Source organism: Lampris incognitus, chromosome 5 (assembly GCF_029633865.1).
Source record: "Lampris incognitus isolate fLamInc1 chromosome 5, fLamInc1.hap2, whole genome shotgun sequence".
Lineage (NCBI taxonomy): Eukaryota > Metazoa > Chordata > Actinopteri > Lampriformes > Lampridae > Lampris > Lampris incognitus.
The window spans coordinates 65,386-86,766 of NC_079215.1; the positions used below are offsets into that span (position 1 = coordinate 65,386).

The 21,381-nt window shown below is 47.1% G+C and overlaps 1 pseudogene; it reads right to left on the minus strand.

The window, feature by feature from the left end:
- Window positions 1-6,814: 6,814 nt before the first annotated feature.
- Window positions 6,815-11,953, minus strand: LOC130112312 (metalloreductase STEAP2-like; annotated as a pseudogene).
- Between the last annotated feature and the right edge of the window lie 9,428 nt (window positions 11,954-21,381).

Below are 21,381 nucleotides of genomic sequence, written 5' to 3' on the forward strand. Positions count from 1 at the left end.
CCTTTTCACACAAAATAACCGGTCTCCACCCTGCCATAAAGAACAATTTCTCCAGTTTACAGTCCCAGCACCCGGCTTTCCACAACAACAAAATCATATCCGCTTACAGAAAAAACAAGAGCCTCCACAACATACTGGTCAAATCACAATTCTCCGATCACAGACCCACACCCCAATTACAATATGCACACCACTACAGAAACAGAAAATACATCCACAACCCACACACCAACCCAGCTATGCCCACCTTGGGCTCATTCTCCGTCAACACCACAAACGTCGTTTACATCATCACATGCACCCTCTGCGATAAACACTACATTGGGGAAACCCGACACTCTATACATACACGACTCTCACAACACATACACAACATCAGGGAAGGCAAACTTCGTACCCCCGTAATCGCACACTTCCAAATGCACCCCTCCTCCCACCTCATCATCTCTGGCCTTTAAAACAACGATCACTGGACCGTGGGGCAGAGGAAGAAAGCTGAAAAACAGTGGATCCACAAGCTCCGGACGACCGCACCGGGAGGCCTCAATTATGATGGTTAATTACGCTGGCCCCTGTTTGCTCATGTCCATGCATCCGCCAACAACCATCTTTATCCATTGGGGGGACTAGTTCAGACACCATTGGCCAGTGCACATGAAGTCAATTACCGACACCCCAAACCCCAACCCTAACCCAACCCTAACCCCAACCCCCCTAACCCTAACACCCTAACCCCCCCTAACCCCTAAGTCAATTATCAACACCCCAAACCCCAACCCCATCCTTATCCTAACCATAACCCTAACCATAACCCTAACCATGACCCTAACCATAACCCTAACCCCGGTCCTTATCCTAAACCTAACTCCTCCCCCTTCCCGAATGAAGGTCTGTATCCCAACCCCCCTGTAGCGAGAGGCAGCTCAGACCCACAACACACCGCCACAATTAGTTCACACCTCAACCATACCCCACCGCTGTACTTCATACCTCTCATCTCCACCTTTTCACATAAAATAACCGGTCTCCACCATGCCATAAAGAACAATATCTCCAGCTTAGTCCCAGCACCCGGCTTTCCACAACAGCAAAATCATCTCAGCTTACAGAAAGAACAAGAGCCTCCACAACATACTTGTCAAATCCCAATTCTCCGATCACAGACCCACACCCCAATTACAATATGCCCACCACTACAGAAACAGAAAATACATCCACAACCCACACACCAACACAGCTATGCCCACCTTAGGCTCATTCTCCATCAACACCACAAACGTCATCTACATCATCACATGCACCCTCTGCAATAAACACTACATTGGGGAAACCCAACACTCTATACACACACGCAACATCGGGGAAGGCAAACTTCGGACCCCCCTAATCACACACTTCCAAACGCACCCCTCCACCCACCTCATCATCTATGGCCTTGAAAATAACGATCACTGGACCGTGGGGCAGAGGAAGAGAGCTGAAAAACAGTGGATCCACAAGCTCGGGACAACCGCACCGGGAGGCCTCAATAATGATGATTAATTATGCCGGCCCCTGTTTGCTCATGTCCATGCATCTGCGAGCAACCATCTTTACCCATCGGGGGGACTAGTTCAGACACCGTAGGCCAGTGCAAATGAAGTCAGTTATCGACACCCCAAACCCCAACCCTAACCCAACCCTAAACCCTAACCCCTAACCCCCAACCCTAACCCCAAACCCTTAACCCCTAAACCCTAAACCTACCCTAACCCCCTAACCCTCTAACCCTAACCCCCTAACCCCCAATCTATCCCCTCCCCCAACCCCTATACTTACCCCAACCATCCCCCATGCCTAACCCTAACCCCCACCTCCTCCCCTACCTGAACTAAGGTTTGTATCCCAACCCCCACCCCCTTGAGGATGGAGGCGACTCAGACCCACCACACACATACACACCCAGAATACACCATAACCCATCCTCACCACCACAACTCATACCCTTCGTTTCCAATTTTTCACAAAATTACAGCACTTCATTGCCGCCACCTCCTCCCCTACCTGAACTAAGGTTTGTATCCCAACCCCCACCCCTTTGAAGACGGAGCCAGCTCAGACCCAAAACACATACCCAGAATACACCATCATAACTCATACCTTTCCTTTCCACTTTTTCCACAAAAAAATTACAGCACTTCATTGTACAATTAAACAACTTTGCCACATTACAGTCTCAACACCCAGCTTTTCATAATCATAAAATCTCAGCCTACAGAAAAAGGAGGCACCTCCAATCAATACTCATTAGATCCCAATTCTCTGACCATAGACCCACACCCCAACTACAATATGGCCACCATTACAATAATAGAAAATTCATCAGAATTCACATACCTGCACAGCTTTCCCCACCCTAGGCTTTTTCCATCGCCACCACCAACGTGATATACATCATTACATGCATGCTCTAACACTACATAGGAGAAACCAAGCACTCCATTCATACTTGCTTATCGCAGCACCTCTACAATATTAGGCACGGTCGACTCAACACCCCCCTAGTCAAACATTTCCAACTTCACCCCCCCCCCCCATTCATCTTATAGTTTCCGGTCTAGAAAGCAACGACCGTTGGACCGGTAGGCAGAGGGACAGGATTTGGATCCACAAGCTTGGGACCACCATACCACCGGGAGGTCCTAATGATGATTGAGAGTAGATGGCCAACCTGGCCCACCCACTCCTGGTGTGGTTGTCCCTGGGTCTACAGTTTGGCTGCGCTGATCCCCTTATCTTAAGATCTTGCATTCACCTTTTCCATAACCTTATCTAAATCATGGTACGAGATGGCAACCCCATATTTATTTATCAGATGAAATAGACTGTTGAGTTCCAGTAAAATAGTCTTATATTTTGACCCGGGGTTGCCTTCTCGTCCAGGGATCCGTGCGGCCTTTTAATCTGGCCCCATTGGACCGCTCCTTCCTCTGCCCTTGTACTCCATTTGGGGATTGAACCCTGGTCCCCGGCGGGAGGGACCGCAGCCTTCGTCATACCATCCCTCAGATCAGTAGGCCAGTGCTAAATAAATATAACTCATAACCCCAACCTAACCCAGCCCATGCCACTGATCTGAATCCGGGGATCCCGAACCACATTCACCGGCCAGCCCTGCCCACATTCATTGTCAAGCCATGCCCATATTCACCAGTCAGCCCTGCCCACATTGACGGTCCAGCCCGACCACCCTTGCCCACATTCACTGTCCAGTCCTGCCCACATTACAGTGGTTGGCGGTGGAAGAGCTCTCATATATAGCCCCGCAGACCAAACTACATTTATTAGATCCCGATGATGGGACAACTCGCTTACAAAAATACCCATCATGACCCCAATTTTGGAACAACGGTTGGATACAGGGGAGCCCTTGAAAAACCCTGGAGACCAAACTGGGGTCCCGATGATGCGACTTTGGGCCGACTGAGGGACCAATTGTAGCTGCCATGGACATTTATAATCTGATGGGACGGGGAGATGGTTGATGGGGGGTTGGGGCCACTGTCCCGCCACCTGGTTGATGGACCGTGCACAAAGTTAATCCCAATTTAATTGGGATTGCGGACGCCAGCGCCTCAAGTGGGGCCGGATTGTGGTACCCTGACTTAGTTGAATGAGCCTTTGCCTGAAGAAGGCACATAAACACCGAAACGTCGCGCGAGTTTGGGCTTCATTGTAGTGCAAGCCCCACATTCACGGGCCAGCCCAACCAGCCCTGCCCACATTCACTGTCCAGCATTATACCATCCCTCAGATCAGTAGGCCAGTGCTAAATCAATATAACTCATAACCCCAACCCAAACCTGTCAGCGGCTGAGCACAAGGCCCTAACCGAACTTACCCACAACCCTAATATCATAATTACACCAACAGACAAAGGCTCAAAAATAGTCATCATGGATCACCACCAATATCTCATGGAAGCCAATAGACAACACATTCTGTAAACCATTGGACTATTCAATTCAACCACCAACCCAAAGCAAACTTAGGACCATTATGTGACAAAAAGTACATCACAGCCAAACAAAATCACCATCTATTCAGAATGGACAATCCACGACTGTGTATTTTTGGAAGTAGATAAAAATAACAAAGAACTACAAACCTGGCCTATTCCCTTTGAGGTCCCTCCCGGAAGACCGATTGTTTTAGATTGCAACAGCGCCACCTATCACATTTCACAATAAATTGAACACTTTTTGGGACCCCTCTCCACCCAACACTCCAGTTACATCAAAGACGCATACTACTTTATAGAGATCATCTGACCCATGGCAGTGCCCAACCAATCATACCTCTTCACCATAGACATTGCCAGCCTCTACACAAACATTAACACCCAATTAGGCCTAAAAATAAAAAAATATATTCAATAGAAACCCAGACCGGAACAGACCAGATAAAGAACTATTACTAATAGAACTGTGCCTTAACAATAACGACTTCCTTTTTAATAATCATTACCTCCAGGTCAATGGGACAGCCATGGGTCAGAGATTTGCCCCCTCCTACACCAACCTTTATATGAGCGAGTAGCCTTGGCCAAATGCCCCTTACAACCATCCCTCTACCTCAGGTATCTGGACGACATTTTTGGTATTTGGCCCCATGACATGTCACACTTTCCTGAATTCATCACCATTCTTAATAACCACCACCCTTCCATCAAAGTCAAACACACAATAGACTCAGAACAGATCAATTTTCTTGACACTAGTTTTTTTCAGGCCATCCAACACACACAAAACACTACAGACCAAAGTATACTTCAAACCAACGGATACACACGCTTTACTCCATAAATCAAGCTACCACCCCAAACACACATTCAAAGGAATCATCAAATCACAACTCATCCGTTTTTACCGCATTTGCTCAGACACCTCAGATTTTCACACCGCCACCAATATCCTATTTCATAGCCTCCAGTCCAGAGGCTATTCCAAACGTTTCTTCCGCTCCATCAAAAACACCACCCTGGCGTCTCTCGCTCCCGCTCGCTCATCTTACCCTTCTCCACCCCAGGTTCCCCAGTCTAGGCCGCCTCGACTTCCTTCCCCCTACCCGAACCAGGGTCTGTATCCCCAGCCTACCCCCTTCCCCAAACCATCCGCCGCCACCTCCTCCCCTACCTGAACTAAGGTTTGTATCCCAACCCCCACCCCTTTGAAGATGGAGACAGCTCAGACCCAACACACATACCCAGAATACACCATCACAACTCATACCTTTTGTTTCCACAAAAAAAATTACAGCACTTCATTGTACAATTAAACACAACTTTGCCATATTACAGTCTCAACACCTTACTTTTCACTATCATAAAATCATCTCAGCCTACAGAAAAAGCAAGAGCCTCCAGTCAATACTCACTAGATCCCGATTCTCTGAACATAGACCCACACCCCAACTACAATATGGCCACCATTGCAAAAATTCATCCAGAATTCACATACCGGCACAGCTTTCCCCACCCTAGGCTCATTTTCCATCACCAACGTGATATACATCATTACATGCATGCTCTGTCACAAACATTACATAGGAGAAACCAAGCACTCTATTCACACTCGTTTATCCCAACACCTCTACAATGTCAGGCAAGGTTGACTCAACACCCCCCTGGTCAAACATTTCCAACTTCCACCCCCCCCCTTTCATTTTATAGTTTCCCGTCTAGAAAACTACGACCGTTGGGCAGAGGAAGAGAGCGGAGAGGACTTGGATCCACAGGCTCGGGACCACCGTACCAGAAGGTCTTAATGATGATTGACAATAGATGGCCAACCTGGCCCACCCACTCCTGGACCTACAATTTGGCTGCACTGATCCCCTTTTCTTAAGATCTTACATAACCTTATCTAAATCTTGGTATGGGCTGACAACCCCATATTTATTTATTCATCCATTTATTAAATTTTTAGGTAATTTTATTAGACTGGATTAAGGGGATAACTTTTATACTTTGGTTGCTGTGGTTTTATTAGAGCACTTAATCGCATGGTTATTTGAGTTATTTATGGTTTTTACTCTTATTTATTACCATTATTGTTATCTTAACTATGCCGGTGTATCCTTTAATAACACTTTTATTTTTAGCACTTATAATTAAACATTTAGCACTTAGCCCTCCTCCAGCTTCTAGATTTTACCTTAAAATCTTATATTTTAACCCGGGGTTGCCTTCTCGTCCAGTCTCTTTTAATCTAACCCCATTAGACCACTCTGTCCTCTGCCCTTGTACTCTGTCTGGGGATTGAACCCTGGTCCCCGGCAGGAGGGACCGCAGCCTTCATCATACCATCCCTCAGTCGCTAGCTACTTTTCACCTGACAGTGAGGAGTTTCATCAAGGGGGGCTTAGCGCATGGGAGGATCACGCTATTCCCCACACCCCCCCCCCAAATAGGCGCACCAACCGACCAGAGGAAGCGCTAGTGTAGCAACCAGGACACAAACCCACATACAGCTTCCCACCTGCAGATACGGCCAATTATGTCTGTAGGGACGAGGTAACAGGGATTCGAACCAGCGATCCGACAACGGAACTTTCTTAGCACATTTTCCAAATTGTTGCATTTTGCTGTGTTTATCTAAATCTGTTACTGAAATATTGGCAGATACACGCGCACGCACGCACAAAAAAACACCTTAATGTATGTATATATACACACAGACACACACACACACACTAGCTTTGGGAGCTAGATAATGTTTGACTGGTGAGAGGTAATTAATGATTGAGTCCTGGTTAAGGTAAATGAAACCTGTACCTGTATGAAGCTGAACTCCCTCCAGTTGAGGGCGCTGTGGACGGAGAGGATGGAGGTGACAGCCAGGAGGGCAAGGAGTCCAAGACTCATGATCCCAAAGGAGACGTACATCTCCGCTCTCCACACCACGAGTTCTCCACGTTAGCATGGATCTGCCAGCACACACACAGAAGTTGGTATTGAGTCACTATTGGTTCGGGTTGGAAAGCAACTGAACACGTCCATCTTGTGCTTTCAGAAGGGACAAATGGAATCAGTGTACACCAGGGGTCGACCGATATGGTTTTTTCAAGGCCGATACTGAATACTAGTAATCAAGGAAACCGATAGCCGATATATATTTGCAGTAAAAATTAAAATCTTGATGTCCAAATTTAGAACAACAAACTCTAACACAACAATGTTAAAATGCCTTTAAGCACATGTTTAATTAAAAGCAATTATCTTTAAAAAAAAAAAAAGGGCAGGGAGCTGCCAGCAGCAGGAAATAACTGTAGCCTATCACATTATTATTTTGCTAGTCAGCTGGCCAATTATGGATCAACAAAATAACTTATTAATGTTCGCCATCACATTCAAGTTAGCTCTGGGATGCAACATTAGCAAACATTACGACCACCGGCTACCTATTCAACTAAACTGGAAGGAGTCCCTACCTGTATGTGTGTCCTTTACATTTGTTTCTGCATCATAACCCTAGTTCTAACCCTTTTCCTAAACCGAGTCTGAACTAACAGATGTGAAGAACTCGTGTTCTGATCGGTGCCAACACATCCTGCCCTTCTCTCCGGCCACACCCTACTCCTTGAGGTGGGGTCTGGCCAGCGAGACTAACCTCAGCCCGATCCCAACCCTAAACGGAAAAACCCCTCAAATTTAAACTCAAACTTAATCCCTAACCCTAAACCTTGAGCCAGATTCTACTGGCTAACTTTAATGCTACATTTAAGCCTGACTATAACCCCAGCAGCTGCGCACCTCACCCCTGGCATGGGACTACCCCTTGTTCTTGTGAGGATCAACAAAGCCTCCACATTAGGTAGCTTGTTTCTGATTTTATGATCCTTATGGGGACATTTTGAGCCTCACAAGTATAGATAAACAAACGTCTCCCCCCCCCCCCCACACACACACATCCATCCTCTTACCTGCTGGTAGGCCATGAGGAGCAGATGCATCTCTGACCTCCTCATGGGAAGACAGGCTGTAGCGGACATGCACGCAGGCCATGAAGAAGCTGAGCAGTCCCAGCTGCTTGCGGCTCTGCAGCCATCCCGCCAGCCAGTGGGGGAAACGCCTGTACTTGGTCCCGTGGTAAAGCTGGTGCATGACAGCAAGCTGGCCAGCCAGGTAGACCAGGGCCAGCAGTGTGATAGCCACATTGGGCAGAGTCCGGTTCACCATCTCCACAGGGATCTTGTAGAAGTCCCTCTGCTTATGCTTCACGTATGGGTGGATTATGTCCCGGACAAAAGCGTAGGCAAAAGAGAAGATGGAAGGGGCCACAGCCGCCAGGACAGGGCCCCTCCATGCAGGGAACAGACGCACAGGCATGTTCTCAATGTCCCGCGAAGACGACAAGGGCCCCATGTCTACGGGCACGAAGTTGAGTTGGCGGGCAAGCTCCATGACCTGCTGACGGGCCTCCATGGAGTTACTGCAGATGAACACCTGGCCATTGAGGAGATAAAGCACAGCATGACATGATGTTGAGGGCTCTTGATGAGCACTCTTCTGAGTCATCCAAATCAGAACCCGTTTCTCCCAACAAAAGCTCTACGATGCACAACACACTGAGCTTACAGGATTTTGATTGCCAACATAGAAAATCAGAGATTTATTTATTATTCATCCATTTATTTGTTTTTTTTTTAATTAAATTTTAAGTTAATTTTATTAGACTGGATTGAGGGGGATAACTTTTATACTTTGGTTGCACTAGAGCAGTTAATTGCATGGTTTATACTCTTATTACTATTATTTTAACTATGCCGGTGTGTCCTTTAATAGCACTTTATCTTAGCACTTATAATTAAACATTTAGCACTTACCCCTCCTCCAGCTTCTAGATTTTACCCTAGGATTTAACGTAAAATCTTATACTTTAACGCGGGGTTGCCTTCTCGTCCAGCCTCTCTTTTAATTTAACCCCAGTAGACCGCTCCTTCCTCTGCCCTTGTACTCTGTCTGGGGATTGAACCCTGGTCCCTGGCGGGAGGTACTGCAGCCTTCTCCATCATACCATTCCTCAGATCAGTAGGCCAGCGCTAAATAAATATAATTCATAACCCCAACCGTCCCTAACTTTTATACTTCGGTTGCTGTGATATTAGAGCACTTAATTGCATGTTTTTTTTAGTTATTTATGGTTCTTACTCTGATTTACTACTATTGTTGTTATTTTAACTATGCCGGTGTGTCCTTTAATAGCACTTGTTTTTCGTAGCACTTATAATTTAACATTTAGCACTTACCCCTCCTCCAGCTTCTAGATTTTACCTTAGGATTTAACTTAAAATCTTATATTTTAACCTTGGGTTGCCTTCTCATCCAGGGATCCGTGTAGCCTCTCTTTTAATCTAGCCCCATTAGACCGCTCCTTCCTCTGCCCTTGTACTCCGTCTGGGCATTGAACCCTGCTCTCCAGCGGGAGGGACCGCAGCCTTCTCCATCATACCATCCCTCAGATCAGTAGGCCAGTGCTAAATAAATATAATTCATAACCCCATTTCGTCTCCACCATGCCATAAAGAATAATTTCTCTAGTTTACAGTCTCACCACCCAGCTTTCCATAACAACAAAATCATTTCAGCTTACAGGAAGAACAAGAGCCTCCACAACATACTGGTCAGATCCCAATTCTGAGATCCATACCACAACCACAGAAAAGTCACCACTACAGAAAATACATCCACAACCCACACACCAACACAGCTTTTCCAACCTTAGGCTCATTTTCCATCAACACCACAAACGTCATCTACATCATTACATGCACCCTCTGTAACAAACCATATTGGAGAAACACTCAATTCACACCCGACTTTCAGAAGATATGCGCAACATTGGGGAAGGCAAGCTCCGGACCCCCTTAGTCACACTTCCAAACGCACCCCTCCACCCACATCATCTCAGGCCTTGAAAATAACCGTCACTGGACCGTGAGGCAGAGCTGAAAAACAGTGGATCCACAGGCTTGGGACGGCCGCGCCGGGAGGCCTCAATGATGATTAAATCATGCCGGCCCCTGGTTTGGTTGTCCTGGACCCCACACTGTAGATTTGTTGCACAGCCCTCCCCTCCTTTTTAATTCTATTGTCCATATATATTCATTTTAGTACCCATATATCTATCCTCCCCTTGTATCTACTCCTTTTATGACTGGAGGGCCGCCTTGTACCCAAAATTATTCCTTTCACTATGATATGAATGGCATTATGAATGTGGGATTTTAGAACGGAGTCAGGATATTTCTTTTTTTTTTTTTACTAACCCTTGGTTTTATGCATTTGTTTTGTGTGGCACTTGTTTTTAAGCACTTACCTGCCCTCCTAACCCCTCTGTTCCATAATTATTTATAGATTTTATAAATGTATGGCTGCGTGGGAGTGTGCATGTGCAGATATGGATATGTGTGTGCCTATGCGCACGTGTGTGCGTTATATATGCATATATACATATGGCACCAGCAATTTGTGTGCATGTATGCTTATCCCCGTCCAGGGCAGCCCTCCTTATGGGAGGCCGGTGCAACCCAGACTGAGGTGGATCCCAAGACCCTGAAAATACATTTATATTTAAAAAAAAAATTTTTTTTTAAAGATGGTGGGGGGACTGGAGCAGGACTTGAGCCCTGGTCTCCCGTGTCTGGGCCTAGCTGACTGAGCTAGTCAGTCCTGCCATATGACAGACAACCACTATTTCAACCCTCTTTACCCATGGGGGGGGGGGAGACTAGTTCAGACGCCGTAGGCCAGTGCAAACTAAGTCATTAGTTGACCCCCTGAACCCCAACCCTTTTCCATAACCTTATCTAAATAATGGTACGAGATGACAACCCCATATTTATTCATTCAATCATTTATTTATCAGATGAAATAAGATGTTGAGTTCCAGCAAAATAAAATCTTGTATTTTAACCCGGGGTCACCTTCTCGTCCATGGATCCGTGTGGCCTTTTTAATCTAACCCCATTAGACCGCTCTTTCTTTTGCCCTTGTACTCTGTCTGGGGATTGAACCCTGGTCCCCGGTGGGAGGGACCGCAGCCTTCTCCATCATACCATCCCTCAAATCAGTAGGCCAGTGCTAAGTACATATAATTCGTAACACATAACCCCAACCCAAAACCTAACCCCTACCCAACCAACCCCCTAACCCCAACCCATGCTGCGCCAAGTCAACTGCCTCACCGATTTCATTAAACCATCCACACCGACAATAGATACATGCACAAGGTCCACACAATGGATGCACAACACCATCACCATACTCCAACAACAATAGCCACATCCCCTTACAATCCTACAAATAGCCACGGGTTGGGCCCAAACACGCTATGGCCCCAGGCTGACAAGAGAAACTTTACAAGAAACCCAGCAGATCTTAGACACACCAGACAGCAATCACCACCACCCCTGGACCTCACCATAAGAATAGACAACACCTTATCCACCATTCCAGAATTTACAAAGACTACCCACAATTACCCAAACCACAAGCCCCCCATAAACTTTCCCTCTTCCTTGGTCCACGCATATCCCTCACAGAAAAAAAAAATCCAACACCACAACCAGCTAGCACCTACTCAACCACGGCAGACATCTCCAGAAACCAGCAAGATCCTCCAACAGCCACCACACAGCCTACACCCCAGTCTACTAACAAGACAGACCACAGACAAGCCACACCTGAAGTATCCATACCCCTAATTATTGCACCCCCAAGAAGAGGCCCCATCCGACCACTGCAGGCTTCTGAACAAACATTAACTTATCCATCCATTGCTCAACATACACCACCACAGACCACAGCAGAAGATTCCCTCCACCCAGCCCCCACCTGCAACTCGACAGGACTAGCCACCTCCACCTCGAAACCCCAGAGGACCAGGAGGGGAACTTGGAGACCCTTACCCATTAAGGATGACATCCATGCTTCAACCCCCATCTTCACCCATTTTACCCCTCATCCCTCCCGTTCCCACCCACACCAATCCCGCCAACCTCACGTCACACAAACGGGTCATAGCCCAAATACACCAACCCCCCAGTAAATCTACCACCATACAGGACCTACATGACAATACACAAAGTACACACTCCAATATTTCAGTTTGCATCCCTGACACCATTTCCACTCTTCCCCCACAGACAGATGCTGGGGGTGCCCGGGATGGCCTGGCTGGGCGGCTGACCCCACAAAAGCAAAAAACCTTGCAACCGAGGGAGTCGGCAAAAATGATGAAAGGGTCCATTGAGGTCAATTATGACCGAATTATAACCCGATCTGAGCCCTCCACTCAACAACTAGCTGGGGCCATGGTGCCCCGGGCCCCTGCACACCAATAGCTCAGGCTCATTACCACGCCAACCCTTCCATAACTCCCCATTCCTCCCCTCTTCCCTTTCCAAACCCATTCCACTTCTCTCCTCCCGAACCTAGTTCTTCTCCACCCCCTTCTTCCCACCCCAACTCCCCACCAAAACTGTATCTCTTTCACCCCCTCACCCATCCTCCATCCCATCTGCAAAGCACGGCCCACACCCTCTCCCCCTCCATCAGTTCAGAGGCCTCATACACCTCTATTTTCCCTTCTACTTCCCACCCCACTTCCCCCCCCCCGTACTACAGCTCAGATCCACTCACCCTCTGAATCAATTACCTAAAGACCCACCTATCACATTGCACGCCCAAACCGTAAAATCCAGGACTGGTTTTTCAGAGGCAGAAAAGCAGTCCAGGTGCTGGGAGATTCAAACATCAATCGGATCCCAGCCCATAACTTTCCCCAAATCCAGTTGGACAGTTACCCTGGGGCTAATGAATATCACTTTTTGAGGGTTGCGTCAAGTCCCTCCCCAACCCCCACATCCAGATTATCATCTTCTCCGTGGGGATCAACAACAGGGACCAGGACCCCAGGCAGACCACAGTCAAGCAATTAAAAGCTTTATTCCACATGGGGAAGTCGACCTTCCCCAACACAGACATTTACTTTCCTATCCTCAACTACTCACCCCACCTCACACCCACACAGCAGAGCAATCTGAAACTTATCAATAACACCATGGCCACACACTTCCCCATCCTCACCGAAATCCCCCACGACACCTTCACAACGGAGAAAGACCACATTCACTGGACATCCACCACAGCTTAACTCATTCTCCATAACTGGTGCAGACAATTAGATTTACAATAACAAATCCAATACCACACACACACACAACCCCCCCCTGCATACCAGGACCGGGACTGGAACTCCTCCTCCAATATTCTTAATTTAGCAACCCTCTTCACACTCTCCACACCCCAATGCCAGCTCTTGGAGAGGGGGCTCTCCTTCATCCCACGACCCACCAAATGCGATCGGGAGGAACTTCAAAGGGACCTACACAACTTCCATAGACGACTCAAACTCAGATTATTTTCATCCTAATGCCAACTACCAACATGTACCATTCACTCATCCATCCAACTGGGAACTGGACTGGACTACATACATTGACACAATCACTCATCCACACAGACAGATGGGCCCTGCAACGCTATCGGCCACCGGCAGATGTCTCGGACAACCTGTCGGGGGCCGAGCGCAGGGCCCTAAGTGAACTTACCCACAACCCCAATATAATAAATCAAACCAGCAGATAAAGGCTCTAAAATAGTTATCATGGACCGCCACCAATACCTCATGGAAGCCAATAGACAACTCAATAACAACACATACTATAAGCTACTGGACTACTCGATTCAACCATCAACTCAAAGCAAACTCAGGACCATTATTAAAACGTTCTATTACAAAAAGTACATCACAGCTAAACAAAAAGACTACCTATTCGGACCGGACAATCCACGACCCCGTTATTTTTACCTACTTCCCAAAATACACAAAGAATCACAAACCTGGACTATCTCCTTTGAGGTCCCTCACGGTAGACCGATTGTCTCAGATTGCAACGGCGCCACCTACCACATCTCGCAATACATTTACCACTTATTGGGGCCCCTCTCCAGCCAACACTCCAGTTATATAAAGATACATATTTTATAGAAATCATCGGACCCATGGCAGTCCCCAACCAATCATACCTCTTCACAATAGACATTGACAGCCTCTATACAAACATCAACACCCAATTAAGACTGAAAATACTCAAATATATTCAATAGAAACCCAGACCGGAACAGACCAGACGAAGAACTTCTACAACTAATAGAACTTTGCCTCAACAATGACTTTCTTTTTAATTATCAATATTACCTCCAGGTCAATGGGACAGCCATGGGCCAGAGATTTGCCCCCTCCTACGCCAATATGAGCAAGTGGGAGTGAGAAGCCTTGGCCAAATGCTCCCTACAACCATCCCTCTACCTCAGATATCTGGACAACATTTTTGGTATTTGGCCCCATGACATCTCACACGTTCCTGAATTCATCAGTATTCTTAATAACCACCAGCCCTCCATCAAAGTAAAACACACCATAGACCCAGATCAGATCAACTTCCTGGACACCAGTTTTTTTCAGGCCATCCAACACAACACACAAAACAATACAGACTAAAGTTTACTTCAAACCGACGGATACACACGCCTTTCTCCATAAATCCAGCTACGACCCCAAACACACCTTCAAAGGAATCATCAAATCACAACTCATCCGCTTCTACCGCATTTGCTCTGACATTACAGATTTTCACACCGCCACCTAAATTCTATTTCACAGCCTCCGGTCCAGAGGCTATTCCAAACGTTTCCTCCGCTCCATCAAAAACACCACCCTGGCATCTCTCGCTCCCGCTTGCTCATCTTACCCTTCTTCTCCACTCCTGGGTCTGGGCCGCCTCGACTTCCTTCCCCCTACCCGAACCAGGGTCTGTATCCCCAGCCTACCCCCACCTCCTCCCCTACCTGAACCATGGTTTGTATCCCAACCCCTTGAGGATGAAGGCGGCTCAGACCCACCACACACACATCCAGAATACACCATAACCCACCCTCACCACCACAAGTCATACCCTTTGTTTCCACTTTTTCCACACAAAATTACAGCACTTCATTGGACAATTAAACACAACTTTGCCATATTACAGTCTCAACACCACAATCATATAATCTCAGCCTACAGAAAAAGCAGGAGCCTCCAATCAATACTCATTAGATCCCAATTCTCTGACCATAGACCCACACCCCAACGACAATATGGCCACCATTACAAAAATAGAAAATTCATCCAGAAATCACATACCGGCACAGCTTTCACTACCCTAGGCTCTTTTTCCATCACCACCACCAACGTGATATACATCATTACATGCATGCTCTGTCACAAACACTTCATAGGGGAAACACCAAGCACTCAATTCACACTCGCTTATCACAGCACCTCTACAATATTAGGCAAGGTCGACTCAACAGCCCCCTGGTCAAACATTTCCAACTTCACACCCCCATTCATCTTATAGTTTCCGGTCTAGAAAGCAACGACCATTAGACCGGTGGGCAGAGAGGGAGAGGATTTGGATCCACAAGCTCAGGACCACCGTGCCGAGAGGTCTTAATGATGATTGACACAGTAGATGGCCAACTTGGCCCACCCACTCCTGGTGTGGTTGTCCCAGGGTCTACAGTTTGGCTGCACTGATCCCCTTGTTTTAAGATCTTGCATTCACCTTTTCCACAGCCTTATCCAAATCATGGTACGAGAGGGCAACCCCATATTTATTTATCGGATGAAACAAACTGGAGCTCCAACAAAAGAGTCTTCTATTCTGACCCGTGGTTGCCTTCTCGTCCAGGGATCTTTGCGGCCTTCCTTTTAATGTGGCCCCATTGGAACGCTCCTTCCTCTGCCCTTGTGCTCTGTCTGGGGATTGAACCCTGGTCCCCGGCGGGAGGGACCACAGTCTTCATCATACCATCCCTCGGATCAGTAGGCCAGTGCCAAGTAAATATAATTCATAAACCATAACCCCAACCCTTACTCTAACCCTAACCCTAGGGGGACACCATGTGAGCCTTTCATAAAAGGCTCTCTGGTTTTCTCTCGGTGTATCTGCGTTCGTCCCTGCCTGCAGGCATTTCTTCAAAGCAGCTTCCATCGAACAAAAAGCAATACCAGAGGTCGAGGGAAGAAATGCATCAGAATCAGATAACACCGGTTTTCTTTTTTTCTGGGGGGGGGGGCTATAAAAAGGAAATAAAAAGGCTGCAAAAGTCCAAACAAGTTTAATGAAGCTTTGCTTGATATATTTTGTCATGTGTGAGCGTTACAACTCAGAGAGGTGACCTTCATCTGGGAGGTCACATATATCCAGCACCCCTACTTCCATCTGGTCAAACTCTGCAAAAAAACAAACAAAAAACGCTTAGCTTGCTCACGTCTGCGTTTTATTTTTGGTTGTTTTTGCCAATAACATTTCTTTTATTGACTGAGCGCAGTCAGCCAGCTGAATTTAAAGCAGCTTATAAATGGTGGAAAGATAGTGAGAAGACAAAGAACGAAAGACACGTCATTGTGCGTCGCTAGTTGGATGGCTGCAGAGTAAACAGATTTGTGCAAATAGAAGATGCAATGTGGCTGATCTAAAAAAAATATATAAATTATAAGGACATGAAATGAAGCAAACCAGACTGTAGAAGCGCTACACCTTCATATTGGCATGCTGCATTTTGCAGATTGTTGGACTTGTGCCAAGGGCAACAGATGACTTGTCTTCCATCAGATCATTGTGATCCTTCTGTCACGTATCAGGAAAGAACCCAAAAGCAGACGGGACAGCCAGGTAAGGGAAGAATCGAGTCTTTATTGAAGTAACCGATCTCAGGAGTAGAGCAGGAGTCGGCTCAGTGGCAGGCAGAAGTCCATGAAAGGCGACGTTCCAGCGAAGACTGGACCAGTGGAGGCTTTTTAAGGGTGATGATCGCTTTGATGTAAAGGGCGAGAGGCTGTGAGTAACGGGGGGGGGGGGTTGTCAGCAGGTGTCAGGGGCGATTGCTTTGATGTCAAGAGGCTGATTGCTTTGAAGTCAAGGGAGAGAGGCTGTGACGGGGGGGGGGTCAAGGGCGAGAGGCTGTGACAGTACCCCCCCTCCGAGGGGCGCCACCGGGCGACCTACCAGGGTAGGTCCTGTGGAAGTCCCGGATGAGGTTCGCGTCCAGGACCAGGCGACGAGGGACCCAACACCTCTCCTCCAGGCCATATCCCTCCCAGTCCACGAGATACTGCAGGCCGCGACCGCGGCGACGAGGAGTCCAGGAGACGAACGGTGTAAGCCGGATGATCGTTGATCATACGAGGAGGTGGGGGCGGGGGGGCCGGAGGAACTAGAGGGCTGGTAGAAACGGGTTTGAGACAGGACACATGGAAGGAAGGGTGAACCCGGAGAGTGCGGGGCAGCTTCAGACGGACCACCGAGGGGTTAATGACTTTGACAATGGGAAAGGGACCAATATACCTGGGGGACAGTTTCTTCGCGTCCGATTTCAAGGGTAGATCCTTGGTAGAGAGCCATACCTGGTCACCGGGGGAGTAGTCCGGAGCAGGGGTGCGATGACGATCCGCCAAGCGCTGGTAAAGGCCGGAGGTCCTGAGCAGTGCAGCACGGGCTCGCCGCCAGGTCCGACGGACATGGGCCTGGACAGACAGAACCGGAATGTCTACCTCCTGAGAAGGAAAAAGGGGAGGCTGATAGCCGTAAAGGCATTGAAAAGGGGATAACCCGGTACCAGATGGCAGGGTGTTATGGGCATATTCTACCCAGGGAAGTTGTGAGGACCAAGAGGATGGGTTGCCAGACACCAGACAGCGGAGAACCGTCTCCAATGCCTGGTTGGCCCTCTCAGCCTGGCCGTTGGTCTGAGGATGGAACCCCGATGACAGGCTGACGGTGGCAGAGCAGAAAGCCTTCCAGACAGCAGAAGTGAACTGGGGGCCACGGTCAGACACTATATCACGGGGAAGACCGTGGACCCGGAAAACCTCCTTGACCAGCAAATCTGCAGTCCCTCGAGCCGAAGGCAGTTTAGACAAGGGTAAAAAATGAACAAATTTACTGAAGCGATCAACAACAGTCAGTACAACGGTGTTACCGTCGGAGGCGGGCCGACCAGAGACGAAATCCAAGGACAGATGCGACCAGGGACGGTGTGGAACAGGCAGGGGGCGCAGCAGACCGGCCCGAGTGGAGGGCCAGTGCCGGTCAAGTGCTTTGGAAACACCCATCTTCTAATGCAATTCAGGGTCACAGGGGGTTCAAGTTTATCCCAGCAGGCATTGGGTGGAAGGCAGGTAAGAACCCTGGACATGTCAATAGTCCATCACAGGACTACCGAAATAGAAACTTAATTATATTCTTTTTTTTTACCATTTCTGCTTTATTTGACAGTGAGATTAAAGAGAGACAGGATAAGCAGGGGACAGAGAGGGGATGACAGGCAGCAAAGGGCCCGGGCTGGACTCGAACCCAAACCGCTGCACTAAGGACTTAGTCTTGATGTGTGGCACCGCTCTACCGGGTGAGCCACCGGCCTCCACATAACTATGTTCTTAAATACAAATAGACTCAAACTTGTGACCTTAAGATAAGTAGGCTCTCAACTACTCCTATTCTACATCCAAAACTGTGATTGCAATCGATCGTTAATGCAAATGATAATCTATTTTCTTCCTTAATCAAGGAAATACATGAAAATGACAACGTGAATGGGTTTATGGGACCGTAGGAGAAACGTCTTTTGGCTGGGAGCTGAGAGATGGTTTTAAATCCGATGTCAAAGCAGTCGTTGCTTAACCGTTGAATGATCCATGGCTACAGGTACACTCACCTGCGATCCTGCACCGGCTGCTAATGTTGTGCCACATTATGCCATGCACCATTCTCCGGTGTCTACCCTGAAGCCCTGCGCTACTTGCACCTGCTCGCCTCACCGTTTCATCAGTGTTTGCACTTGTTCCTTTTGTACTGTTGCTTCTTCGCCTACGATGCAAGTAGACTTTAACGTCTCGGTTTCGCACGACACAGTTACGGTGCGTTATGCCAGCTGCCTACACTCATTTCCTGCTGCCAACGACTGAATCCGCTGGACGTCGCTGTGGAAGAAAGCATCTGCCAAATGAGCAAATGTAAATGAAAGTACAATAAAATAAAACAAACGTCCGTTGCTGGACCAATAAGTCATCTTCATCCTTATAACTTAACACAACCTCGAATCCCCAATGTATGTGGGAGAGAACTGCAAATGATGATGAATGATTAATCGAAAAATAATCGGTAGATTGATTATAAAAATCGTTAGCTGCAACCTACAAAAAAAAAGCAACCACAAACAAACAAATGTCTTTTTTTTGGTTATCTGGGTATTCCACCTGAAAAGCTCCGTTGTAGTTATCGAAGAAACATTACCTCCAAAAGAGTTTCCTACACGTTTTTTGTTATTTTAACAAGAACATTTCGTAAATGGAATTTCCCCATCAAGTCAATAGCACGCCAGGGATCCTTGTGGTTCTGCGCACACTTTTACGTGTAGGAATCCATCCTTAAATTGGCTTCCATCCATCTACGTTGCATCTGGAGATGCAGACCTCCCTGGGGGGGGGGGGGCGCAAAGTAGGGAAAATGGAAATACATATCTAAGAGCTGCTCTGGAACTGCCGCGCTTGCTTGTGTGTGCATGTCTACCAGTAATTAATCTTAACCACCGCCCTAATCTGTATTGTTTATGACTGCCAACGGCGCTACACAAACACAACACGCCAGATGCTCACACATGGAGGACACGCGCGAATCGCTCCCTACACAGAATAAAAACTCAACTTTATGACAAAAGAAAAAAAAAAGGCCCAGACTATAATAGCCTTTAACAAATGTTTGTAAAAAATGTCTAACAAATGTAACAAACGTTTGTAACATATCTGTACCAATGTTTTTAACAAATGTCTGTAAAAGATATCTGAAAGAGAGCCCCTGAGATGTTCACTGAGGCCCCGGTAATCAACCTCTCAATAACAGCTGTCAGCCCTGCCCATACCGCTCTCTTCAGTAAAGGCCTTTCATACTCTCTGACAAGCCGCGTTAATGCATTCAGTTTGAAGGTAGACACATTCAAGTTCATGAGGAAAATACATCAAGCATTTTTTTTTATCTCTTAAATGAAACCACAAGCGATACCATTACCCCATCTACTTATAGCTCTACTAGAACTCAATTTGCTAAACCATCATTTATGCCCAATAACACCAGCCCTTTAATAACTGCTTTTGGCAAGCTAATTGACGGTGATATAGATGAAATGATCAAGAATGACAAAGGACCAAAATATCACAATCTCAGTGATGATGCTGAGTGCAAAGTTTTAAAGAACTGAAAGATAACCCAGACATCACAATCAGGGCAGCAGATAAAGGCGGCGCAAAAGTGATTATGAACTCAGAACACTATAAAACGAAAATGCTTGCATATCTGGACACAGAGGCCTATAAACCCCTCCATCAGAATCCAGTCAATGAAATTAAAGAAGAAATCGACAACCTCTTGAAACAAGCATTACAATCTGATTGGATTTCAAAAAAGGAGTTTTACTATCTTACTGTGGAGTTTCCGAGGACACCTATCCTATACAGTCTACCGAATATCCATAAACATCCAACTGAAGCCCCTCTGAATCAGAATACTTTATTTATCCCCGAGGGGAAATCGAGTTCTATTACAGCCACTCATGCTCTAATAACTAAAAAGAACATAGAAACAGAAATAAAATAGAAATAAGAAAAACATAAACAAGCATGGTGCACATAACACCCTATCTATACTGCACTACCGCAGCACACAACAAGCAGCACAAAGAAAACTCGACAGGGCCAATCGAATGACCATTATCTCAGAGTGTCTGACCGTCTGAGTCTGAAGGAGGAGTTGTAAACTTTGATGGCCACAAGGAGGAATGACCTCCTGTGGCGCTTTTCGGCAGAATGTGTCTATTACTAAAAGTACTCCTGTGCCCAACCAGCATGTCATGGAGTGGGTGGGAGACATTGTCCATGATGGCACGTAATTTCAACAGCGTCCTCCTCTCAGAAACTGCCGCCAGATAATCCAGTTCCACCCCCACAACGTCACCGGCCTTGCGGATCAGTTTATTGAGCCTGTTTGCATCCACTACCCTCAACCTGCTGCCCCAACACACAACAGCAAACAGGAGAGCACTGGCCACCACAGACTCATACCACATCCTGAGCATTGTCTGTCAGATGTTGAAGGACCTCGGCCTCCTCAAAAAGTAGAGACGGCTCTGTCCCTTCTTGTACAGGGCATCGGTGTGATGGAACCTATCCCAGAGAC